Consider the following 11,072-nt stretch of genomic DNA (forward strand, 5'->3'; position numbering starts at 1 on the left):
AATCACTGCCAACATCATACAAACAAATTCAGCCCTTTTCATGGACTGCTTATAGTAATGTATTTTACATGGAATATCACTCAACAATTAAAAATAAGTGTTTGCTTAACTGAAAATAACTTCACTACAGGCCTATAAACATGAGATCAGTGGAGTTATTTTGTCTACTTACATCGGATAAATGGACCAGAAATGCTGGGTAGATATAATCTGTCTGTAATCTGAAAAGCAACCAGCACTTGTGGTGGAGGAAGGTAGGATTTTCCTGGAAGAATGCTACAACTGCTGCACAGGATGACTTAGAACCTATTTCCCCTGTAGCAGGGCAGAACAGTGTGCAGAGTTTTTTCACAGACTCTGTCCACATGCTTTCCTTGCATCTGTTTCATTAGCAACTCATTTCTGTGTTCAATGTAGTGTAAGCACAATTTGTAGAAAATGATTGGGGGATAAATAAAAGTATAGAGGAAATACAACTTCTGTTTATGACAAACAATGATATTCTATATTTCTGTTACATAAAGTCAACTGTTCTCAAGGTACAGAGTAAATCTTTAACAGCATTACAATACCAAGCAAAACCTGTCTTGTTTTCATGATAATGGTACTATCTAAAGCAGTTACCCATATACATGCATATAGGTTTTTGTAACAGTTGCATGGCAATGTCTGTCAAAACATGTTACAGATTTTTCCGAATTTGAAATGAGACGTTCATTTTAATTAACACTTCATACTGTAGACAGACCACACTGCTATCAAAAGTGACTCACTCTGAAGAAAGAGCCAGTTACTAGTACTGGCAATGTTCCGGAAATGGTAAGTTTTCTATTTGCATACTATAACATCTGATAGTTTATAGATTTGGAGACAGAGAGGCGACGCACGTAAAACGAGAAAAAGACAACTTTAAGTTAACTACACAATACATTTAAGGTGCTGCCATTGTAGTCTTCAGTTCGAACACTCATTTGATGCAGCTCTCCATGCTACTCTGTCCTGTGCAATCCTCTTCATCTGCAAATAACTACTGCAAGCTACAGTCTTCCAAATTTCCTTAATGTGTTCAGCTCTTGGTCACAGTCTACGATTTTTACCCCAGACACTTTCCTCCAGTGATCCCTTGATGTCTCAGAACATGTCATATCAACTGATCTCTTCTTTTAGACAACGTGCCACATATTTCTTATCTCCCCAGTTCTATTCAGTATCTCCTCATTAGTTACTTGATCCACCTGTCTAATCTTAAGCATATGTCTGTAGCACCAAATTTTGAAAGCTTCTTTTCTCTTCTTGTATAAATGGTTCATTTTCCATGTTTCACTTCCATACAAACACTTTTTTAAAAGATTTCCTAACACTCAAATCTATATTTGGTATCAACAAAGTTCTCTTCTTCACAAATGCTGTTCTCGCAAATTGCAAATGCCATTGCCAATGCCAGTCTACATTTCATATCTTGTGCAGTTCGACCATCATCAGTTACTTTTCCGCCCAATTAGTTGAACTCATCTCATAAGAACTCATTTCTTAATCCAGTTCCCTCAGTGTCAACTGATTTAATTCATCCGCATTCCATTATCCTTGTTTTGCTTTTGTTGGTACTCATACATATCATAAATTGGTCTTCTTTGATTAGAGAAACTACAATATGTCTAATCAAATAAAGACACAGTAATACCATTCAACTTGAAAATGTTGAAGGTTGTAGAGTATAATAAAACTGTCAACTGTTCATAAAAGTTACATATTGGACCCCCTTGCATTTTTAAGTGGTGCAGATGTAACCAGTAGGCTTCATTACTGGCCAGTTTGTTACCACAACCATGTTTTCCACTTCCACGTTCATTGGCTTCGCCAACTCAAAACCAAATTGCCACCATCCAACCTAACCTAGACCTCGAGCTATGCTATAGATCAGTCTGTCACCACAACCAAGAGTGTGTGTGTGAGTGTGTGTGTGTAACAAAACTGTTTGCCATTACATATTTCATAAGAAAGGTGAATACAACCAAACCTTTCCTCATTGGAAGTTCTTTCTACAAGTCAAAGAGTTTCCCTTTAATGCAACAAATTGGAAACAAAATGTTAGTCATAAAATATGTTGCAGCAGGTAGCATAAGATAAAGAAAAATGTTCTTATGAACCGCGTTACTGTATTTAATGATGTTGGTGAAATGATGAACTATCGAATGATAAAGTATCTTGTGTTCAACATCAGAAATCTTGCAAAACTGAGACGGCAAATATCCTGAAGCTGTTCCATATTACACATGCTTCGTGTTAGGCAGTTACATGTATTTATATGCATAATACCACTTCCTATAACTGGTGAAAGCAATAACACCACGATTATTGTAATTTTTGGCTGACACTATTACCATCCAATTAGAGTTTGCTTGTTTTTGGTATAATCCTATTTAACGTTACTGTTATTTACTGTCGACACGTCATTAGACCAACAACGTCCACTACATACATGGTACTTTGTGTTTCAACTAAACGTATTTCGTGTTGTTAATGGCCCAATGAATTATTTTACGAAAGAATTGTCGACTATATACTACGCACAAGAGTTTTTAAGTGTCAAAACTGCCAATGGACACATTTCACTAGAGCAACAAAGTAGGCGTTGACATGACGTCTAATTAGGGCAACACAAAGTGCTTAATACATTTTTCACATGACAAGGCTTCTCTACTCAACGGAAAACTTGCTGAGTTTTCTGCTGTTTCTAGCAATCTAGTGTTCCACTAAACTTGTGCAAAACACTGACACTAAAATATAGTGAGAAACCAGAGGCGTCGTATCGAGTATCGCTAATTTAAATCGGGTAGCGTAAACAGTAGAACGTAACCTTCATTTCTTGTAACAAACGTTCACGCACACACTGCGGATAACGACTACGACATTTAACTTAAAATCTCTCTTGTCTTCTTTCATACAAATCACGCTTCTTTTTGTACCTTCTGTATCCACAATTCCACATCCACTTTGTCGAAGGAAACGATTGTCATTTGTTTACTTGTTTTTCGTGTCTGGAGTGAAACTTCGGAGTCCCCATCTAGCTGCAAATCCAAAAACTAATAAAATCACGAAGCACTCAATAGAATTACCAAATAAAGCTTTTCTCCCTACAGGCAGGGATAGTTTCCGTTCTTAGCATTGTTTTTAGTATGAAATCGACAACTTAACTGATATCAGTTACTTAAAAAAAACCGAGTAACAAACAGGAATTAATGTGAATACTTATTCAAAGACTAAAGAAAAATACATCAAAAAATAAAAAAAGGTATAAAAATTTACATTAAATTATGCAGTTTGGTGGTAAAAGCAAATAAGGTCAACTCACTATACAAACTGTATCTATGAAACAAACATTTACAGAGTAAGAAACGCCAAACAATTTATGTGCTCATACATACTTTGATACCATACTTGCGTCTTATATACAATGTAGTTCCCACTTTGATTTCGTGTTGTATGAAAGGAGAGACGGTTAGCACTCCCCTAGACAAGGATGGAACACATATAAGGTTGAGGCACCGCTGAGTTATCAGCGCTTGACCCATTTTTTTATATTATAGTAGCGCAATTAAATAAATGTCAATTTAAGCTTGAATATTACACAGCTCATATAGTATGGGTACATCATTTAGTTCACATTATAGGCATATTACATGATTTCCTACACATTATAGTAGGCCTTTCTTTCAAGCCAAGATTCCATTAACATTTTAAATTTATTGTGTGACATTTTCTTTACACTTTGTGGTACTTTGTTCAGTAACACCTTCCCAATACGTGCAAAACCTTTCTCCTTTCCTCTCTGGTCTTGGTTTTATAAGCATGGACACTACAGCTAATTTTACAGATATGGCCATTCTGTTTGGCATAGAGACGAACTTGGGAGTAATACATGACGGAAACAGTTCGTATTCTGTATTCAGTCATATATTGTTTGCAGGAAGTTGTGGTTGGTAGACCAACAATGCATCTTATTACATTCTTCTGCCAGAGGAAGACATTCTTAGCCTCGAGTTTCCATGAATAATAGCCCATATTCAAATTTGTATAGAAAAATGCGTAATAGGCCACAAGGAGGAAGTCTTGACTGACAAAGCTTTTTAATTTTCATGTAAGTTACACTACTCTCAATATTTTATCACGAGCTTTTTCTGTCTGGGTATTCTAATGTAACTTCCTGTCAAGACAAACGCCTAACAATTTGACTGAATTATGGTTTATTAGCCTCATAATATGCATAATCTAAATCATATGATTCAGGCACCAAGCGAAGTGGTGCAGTGGTTACCACACCGGACTCGCATTCGGGAGGATGATGGTTCAATCCTGCGTCCGGCTATCCTGATTTACGGTTTCCGTGGTTTCCTAAATCACTTCAGACATACGCTGGGATGGTTCCTTTGAAAGGGCATAAAAGACACGTCAATATTGCGGTAAAATTTCACCAAAACATAGAACAGCTGATGTTAATAAACAGCATCATCATAATAATAGTACAATGTTGTTATGTATACATACAATAAAAAATCTAACAGTGAGTAACACTTTGCTCAAACTAACATTTCATCTTCTATGAATTCTTCTACTGAATAGCAGGATTTCTTTCGCAGAATCTGCTGTAGCCTTATGTTTAGAATCTCTGGCTTCATATTTCCTATGGGTTGGGTTGGATTGTTTGGGCGAAGAGACCAAACAGAGAGGTCATCGGACTCATCGGATTAGGGAAGGATGGGAAAGGAAGTCGGATGTGCCCTTTCAAAGGAACGATCCCGGCATTTGCCTGGAGCGATTTAGGGAAATTACGGAAAACCTTAATCAGGATGGCCGGACACGGGATTGAACCGTCGTCCTCCCGAATACGAGTCCAGTGTGGTAACCACTGCGCCACTTCGCTTGGTACATATACCGGGTGATCAAAAAGTCAGTGTAAATTTGAAAACTTAATAAACTACGGAATAATGTAGATAGAGAGATAAAAATTGACACACATGCTTGGAATGACATGGGGTTTTATAAGAACCACCCCATATTGCTAGACACAAGAAAGATCTCTTACGCGCGTCGTTTGGTGATGATCGTGTGCTCAGCCGCCACTTTCGTCATGCTTGGCCTCCCAGGTCCCCAGACCTCAGTCCGTGCGATTATTGGCTTTGGGGTTACCTGAAGTCGCAAATATATCATGATCGACCGACATCTCTAGGGATGCTGAAAGACAACATCCGACGCCAATGCCTCACCATAACTCCAGACATGCTTTACAGTGCTGTTCACAACATTATTCCTTGACTACAGCTATTGTTGAGGAATGATGGTGGACATATTGAGCATTTCCTGTAAAGAACATCATCTTTGCTTTGTCTTACTTTGTTATGCTAATTATTGCTATTCTGATCAGATGAAGCGCCATCTGTCGGACATTTTTTGAACTTTTGTATTTTTTTGGTTCTAATAAAACCCCATGTCATTCCAAGCATGTGTGCCAATTTGTACCTCTCTATCTACATTATTCCGTGATTTATTCAGTTTTCAAATTTATACTGACTTTTTGATCACCCTGTATTATCTATGTTTTTGCCTATTAACTTGTTATGTAGTGTCATCCTCATAACTCATGTTCACCAACATGAAATGTGATGAAAGTGTTGTCATATTCATATACCACTGTTTTACATGGTACAAGGCTTGTCAAGTCATTTACATGTACATAACAAACAGAAATGTTCCCAGCACACAACCTTGTGGCACTCCATATCGTAACATTCAAAAAATCATATTTTTGTTTGGATTTATAAACATATTATTCTGTTTTCTATTAGCTAACATATGATTTCAGAAGTGCTAGTTTATTGCCTTTCATTCCATAATCCTGTAGTTTGTTTATTAAGATATTATTGTAGCAATGTCGAAGGCCTTGCTAAGATCCACTAGAGTGGCTTGAGTGTGTTGTCTATTTACAAAGACATGTAAGGCAAATAATACATCATCCTGAACTGTCTTAAAACCAGACAGTCTGTTTCAAAACCCCTACCAGGCTTGCTTAAGAGATTTTTACTTAAAAAATCATTTAGTTGGTTATTTTTACTACGGTTACAATAATTTTTGGTACTACTGACACTGTTGAAATAGCCCCATAGTTTTCAAGTGAGTTTAAGCCTTCTTATTATACAAAGAGTCTGTTAAATCCATCTTTCCATGAAATGAGTAACCTTGCCACATTTCCATTATTACCATGTATGGTATGGTACATTGAGATGATAAAAGTGCTGGGATACCTTCTAAAATCATGTCACACCTATGTCTGCCCAGCGTAGTACAGCAGCTTGATGTGGCATGGACTCAACAAGTCACTGGAAGCCCCCTGCACAAATATTGAGCCATACTGTCTCCATAGCCATCCATAATTTTGCACAAACTGACCTCTCGATTATGTCCCATAAATGTTCAATAGGATTCATGTTCGAAAATGTGGGTGGCCAAATCATTCACTCAAATTGTCCAGAATGTTTTTCAAACCAATTGTGAACAGTTGTGGCCCCGTGGAATGACGCATTGTTATCCATAAAAATTCCAACGTTGTTTGAGAACATGATGTCCATTAATGACTGCAAATGGTCTCCAAGTAGCCAAACATGACCACCTTCAGTTAATGATATGTTCAGTTGGACAAGAAGACCCATGTAAACACATCCTACACCATCATGGAGAAACCATGGTACCTTGTTGAGCACTGGGTTCCTTGGCTTTGTGAGATCTTTGCCACACTCGAACCCTGTTATCAGCTCTTACCAACTAAAATCACGATTCATCCGACCAGCTTGTCTGTTACCACTGACAACTCCACACAAATGCTGCTGCTCATAGTCATTGAGTGAAGGCCGCTGGCCACTGTGCCGTCTGTGGTGAGAGGTAATGCTTGAAATTTGGTATTCTGATGACACATTTGACACTGTGGATCTCAGAGTATTGAATTCTCTAATGATTTCCAACCTCCCTCCATGAACCATGGACTTTGCCGTTGGTGGGGAGGCTTGCGTGCCTCAACGATACAGATAGCCGTACCGTAGGTGCAACCACAACGGAGGGGTATCTGTTGAGAGGCCAGACAAACGTGTGGTTCCTAAAGAGGGGCAGCAGCCTTTTCAGTAGTTGCAGGGGCAACAGTCTGGATGATTGACTGATCTGGCCTTGTAACACTAACCAAAATGGTCTTGCTGTTCTGGTACTGCGAATGGCTGAAAGCAAGGGGAAACTACAGCCGTAATTTTTCCCGAGGACATGCAGCTTTACTGTATGATTAAATGATGATGGCATCCTCTTGGGTAAAATATTCTGGAGGTAAAATAGTCCCCCATTCGGATCTCCGGGCGAGTACTACTCAAGAGGACGTCGTTATCAGGAGAAAGAAAACTGGTGTTCTATGGATCGGAGTGTGGAATGTCAGATCCCTTAATTAGGCAGGTAGGTTAGAAAATTTAAAAAGGGAAATGGATAGGTTAAAGTTAGATATAGTGGGAATTAGTGAAGTTCAGTGGCAGGAGGAACAAGACTTCTGGTCAGGTGAATACAGGGTTATAAATACAAAAGCAAATAGGGGCAATACAGGAGTAGGTTTAATAATGAATAAAAAAATAGCAGTGTGGGTAAGCTACTACAAACAGCATAGTGAACGCATTATTGTGGCCAAGATAGACACAAGGCCCATGCCTACTACAGTAGTACAAGTTTATATGCCAACTAGCTCTGCAGATGACGAAGAAATTGATGAAATGTATGAGGAGATAAAAGAAATTATTCAAATAGTGAAGCGAGACAAAAATTTAATAGTCATGGGTGACTGCAATTTGTCAGTAGGAAAAGGGAGAGAAGGAAACATAGTAGGTGAATATGGATTGGGGCTAAGAAATGAAAGAGGAAGCCGTCTGGTAGAATTTTGCACAGAGCATAACTTAATCGTAGCTAACACTTGGTTCAAGAATCATGAAAGAAGGTTGTATACATGGAAGAACCCTGGAGATACTAAAAGGTATCAGATAGACTATATAATGGTAAGACAGAGATTTAGGAACCAGGTTTTAAATTGTAAGACACTTCCAGGGGCAAATGTGGACTCTGACCACAATCTATTGGTTATGAACTGTAGATTAAAACTGAAGAAACTGCAAAAAGGTGGAAATTTAAGGAGATGGGACCTGGATAAACTGAAAGAACCAGAGGTTGTACAGAGTTACAGGGAGAGCATAAGGGAACAATTCACAGGAATGGGGGAAAGAAATACAGTAGAAGAAGAATGGGTAGCTTTGAGGGATGAAATAGTGAAGGCAGCAGAGGACGAAATAGGTAAAAAGACAAGGGCTAATAGAAACTCTTGGGTAACAGAAGAAATATTGAATTTAATTGATGAAAGGAGAAAATATAAAAATGCAGTAAATGAAGCAGGCAAAAAGGAATACAAACGTCACAAAAATGAGATCAACAGGAAGTGCAAAATGGCTAAGCAGGGATGGCTAGAGGACAAATGTAAGGATGTAGAGGCTTATCTCACTAGGGGTAAAATAGATACTGCTTACAGGAAAATTAAAGAGACCTTTGGAGAAAGGAGAACCACTTGTATGAACATCAAGAGCTCAGATGGAAACCCAGTTCTAAGCAAAGAAGGGAAAGCAGAAAGGTGGAAGGAGTATATAGAGGGTCTATACAAGGGCGACGTTCTTGAGGGCAATATTATGGAAATGGAAGAGGATATAGATGAAGATGAAATGGGACATATGATACTGCGTAGAGAGTTTGACAGAGACCTGAGTCGAAACAAGGCCCCCGGAGTAAACAACATTCCATTAGAACTACTGACAGCAAGATGTATGAGACAGGTGAAACACCCTCAGACTTCAAGAAGAATATAATAATTCCAATCCCAAAGAAAGCAGGTGTTGACAGATGTGAAAAATACCGAACTATCAGTTTAGTAAGTCACAGCTGCAAAATACTAATGCGAATTCTTTACAGACGAATGGAAAAACTAGTAGAAGCCGACCTCGGGGAAGATCAGTGTGGATTCCGTAGAAATGTTGAAACGTGATGCAATACTGACCCTACGACTTATCTTAGAAGAAAGATTAAGGAACGGCAAACCCTACGTTTCTAGCATTTGTAGACTTAGAGAAAGCTTTTGACAATGTTGATTGGAATACTATCTTTCAAATTCTGAAGGTGGCAGGGGTAAAATACAGGCAGCGAAAGGATATTTACAATTCGTACAGAAAGCAGATGGCAGTTATAAGAGTCGAGGGGCATGAAAGGGAAGCAAGTGGTTGGGAAGGGAGTGAGACAGGGTTGTAGCCTATCCCCGATGTTGTTCAATCTGTATATTGAGCAAGCAATAAAGGAAACAAAAGAAAAGTTCGGAGTAGGTATTAAAATCCATGGAGAAGAAATAAAAACTTTGAGGTTCGCCGATGACATTGTAATTCTGTCGGAGACAGCAAAGGACTTGGAAGAGCAGCTGAACGGAATGGACTGTGTCTTGAAAGGAGGGTATAAGATGAACATCAACAAAAGCAAAACGAGGATAACGGAATGTAGTCGAATTAAGTTGGGTGATGCTGAGGGAATTACATTAGGAAGTGAGACACTTAAAGTAGTAACGGAGTTTTGCTATTTGGGGAGCAAAATAACTGACGATGGTCGAAGTAGAGAGGATATAAAATGTAGACTGGCGATGGCAAGGAAAGCGTTTCTGAAGAAGAAAAATTTGTTAACATCGAGTATAGATTTAAATGTCAGGAAGTTGTTTCTGAAAGTATTTGTATGGAGTGTAGCCATTTATGGAAGTGAAACGTGGACAATAAATAGTTTAGACAAGAAGAGAATAGAAGCCCTAGAAATGTGGTGCAACAGAAGAATGCTGAAGATTAGGTGGGTAGATCACATAACTAATGAGGAGGTATTGAATAGAATTGGGGAGAAGAGGAGCTTGTGGCACAACTTGACTAGAAGAAGGGATCGGTTGGTAGGACATGTTCTGAGACATCGAGGGATCACCAATTTAGTATTGGAGGGCAGCGTGGAGGGTAAAAATCGTAGAGGGAGACCAAGAGATGAATACACTAAGCAGATTCAGAAGGATGTAGGCTGCAGTAGGGACTGGGAGATGAAGAAGCTTGCACAGGATAGAGTAGCATGGAGAGCTGCATCAAACCAGTCTCCGGACTGAAGGCTGCAACATCAACAATGATTTCCAAAATGGACTGTCCCATGACTGTAGCTCCAACTACCATTCCATGTTCAAAGTCTGTTAATTTTTGTTGTGCAGCCATAATCACATTTGGAACATTTTCACATGAATCACATGAGTGCAAATGACAGCAGTGCCAGTGCAGTGCCCTTTCATAGCTTGTGTACACAATACTACTGCCATCTATACATGTGCATATAGCTATCTGATCACTGTAAAATAAGATGAATCTCGTCAGGTGGTGTGAATCTAATCATTTACCTACTTTCCAACCTTTGGCTATCTGAGCGTACTTCCTAACAAGAACATCACAGCTGCCCATTGTTGTGAATTGTTGACTGATTTGTCTGTAATAGTGGCATCTAGAAGCATGCAGTACTAACAAATGGCTCTTTCAGTAGATGCGTAATTCATGTGCTGCATTCGTGAAGTGAATACATAGTAAGAAAACTTCTGCTGCACCACGTACTTCCAGTGTGTAATTTGTAATCTGCATTAATTTTTACTTGCATATGCACATCTCAAGTGCTAATGTTTTATCTTTTGTTCATTATTTATACATTTAGATTCTGTGTATGCCCAATTACAAAAGTGTCTTTTTGTGGGTAAATCCGATTATGCTAGTCTACAAGAAGTTTCTAGGAGCAACCCAGAAATCCACAGAAATATGCATGACTACGGGAAATATGTATGAAAATGGGGGGCTTTTGGAGAAAAGAGAAGCAGCTGCATGATTATCAAGAGGTCATATGGTAAGCCACTGTTAATCAAAGAAGGGAAAACAGAAATGTGAAAGGGAATATGTAGATGGTCT

The 11,072-nt window shown here is 38.7% G+C and overlaps 1 non-coding gene across 1 annotated transcript; it reads left to right on the forward strand.

The window, feature by feature from the left end:
• The first annotated feature begins 3,476 nt into the window (after positions 1-3,476).
• LOC124778182 lies at positions 3,477-3,579 on the forward strand. The gene has a single exon (XR_007015886.1). It is a non-coding gene; the product is annotated as a U6atac minor spliceosomal RNA (small nuclear RNA).
• Positions 3,580-11,072: the final 7,493 nt, after the last annotated feature.

This window comes from Schistocerca piceifrons, chromosome 2 (assembly GCF_021461385.2).
Source record: "Schistocerca piceifrons isolate TAMUIC-IGC-003096 chromosome 2, iqSchPice1.1, whole genome shotgun sequence".
Taxonomy (NCBI): domain Eukaryota; kingdom Metazoa; phylum Arthropoda; class Insecta; order Orthoptera; family Acrididae; genus Schistocerca; species Schistocerca piceifrons.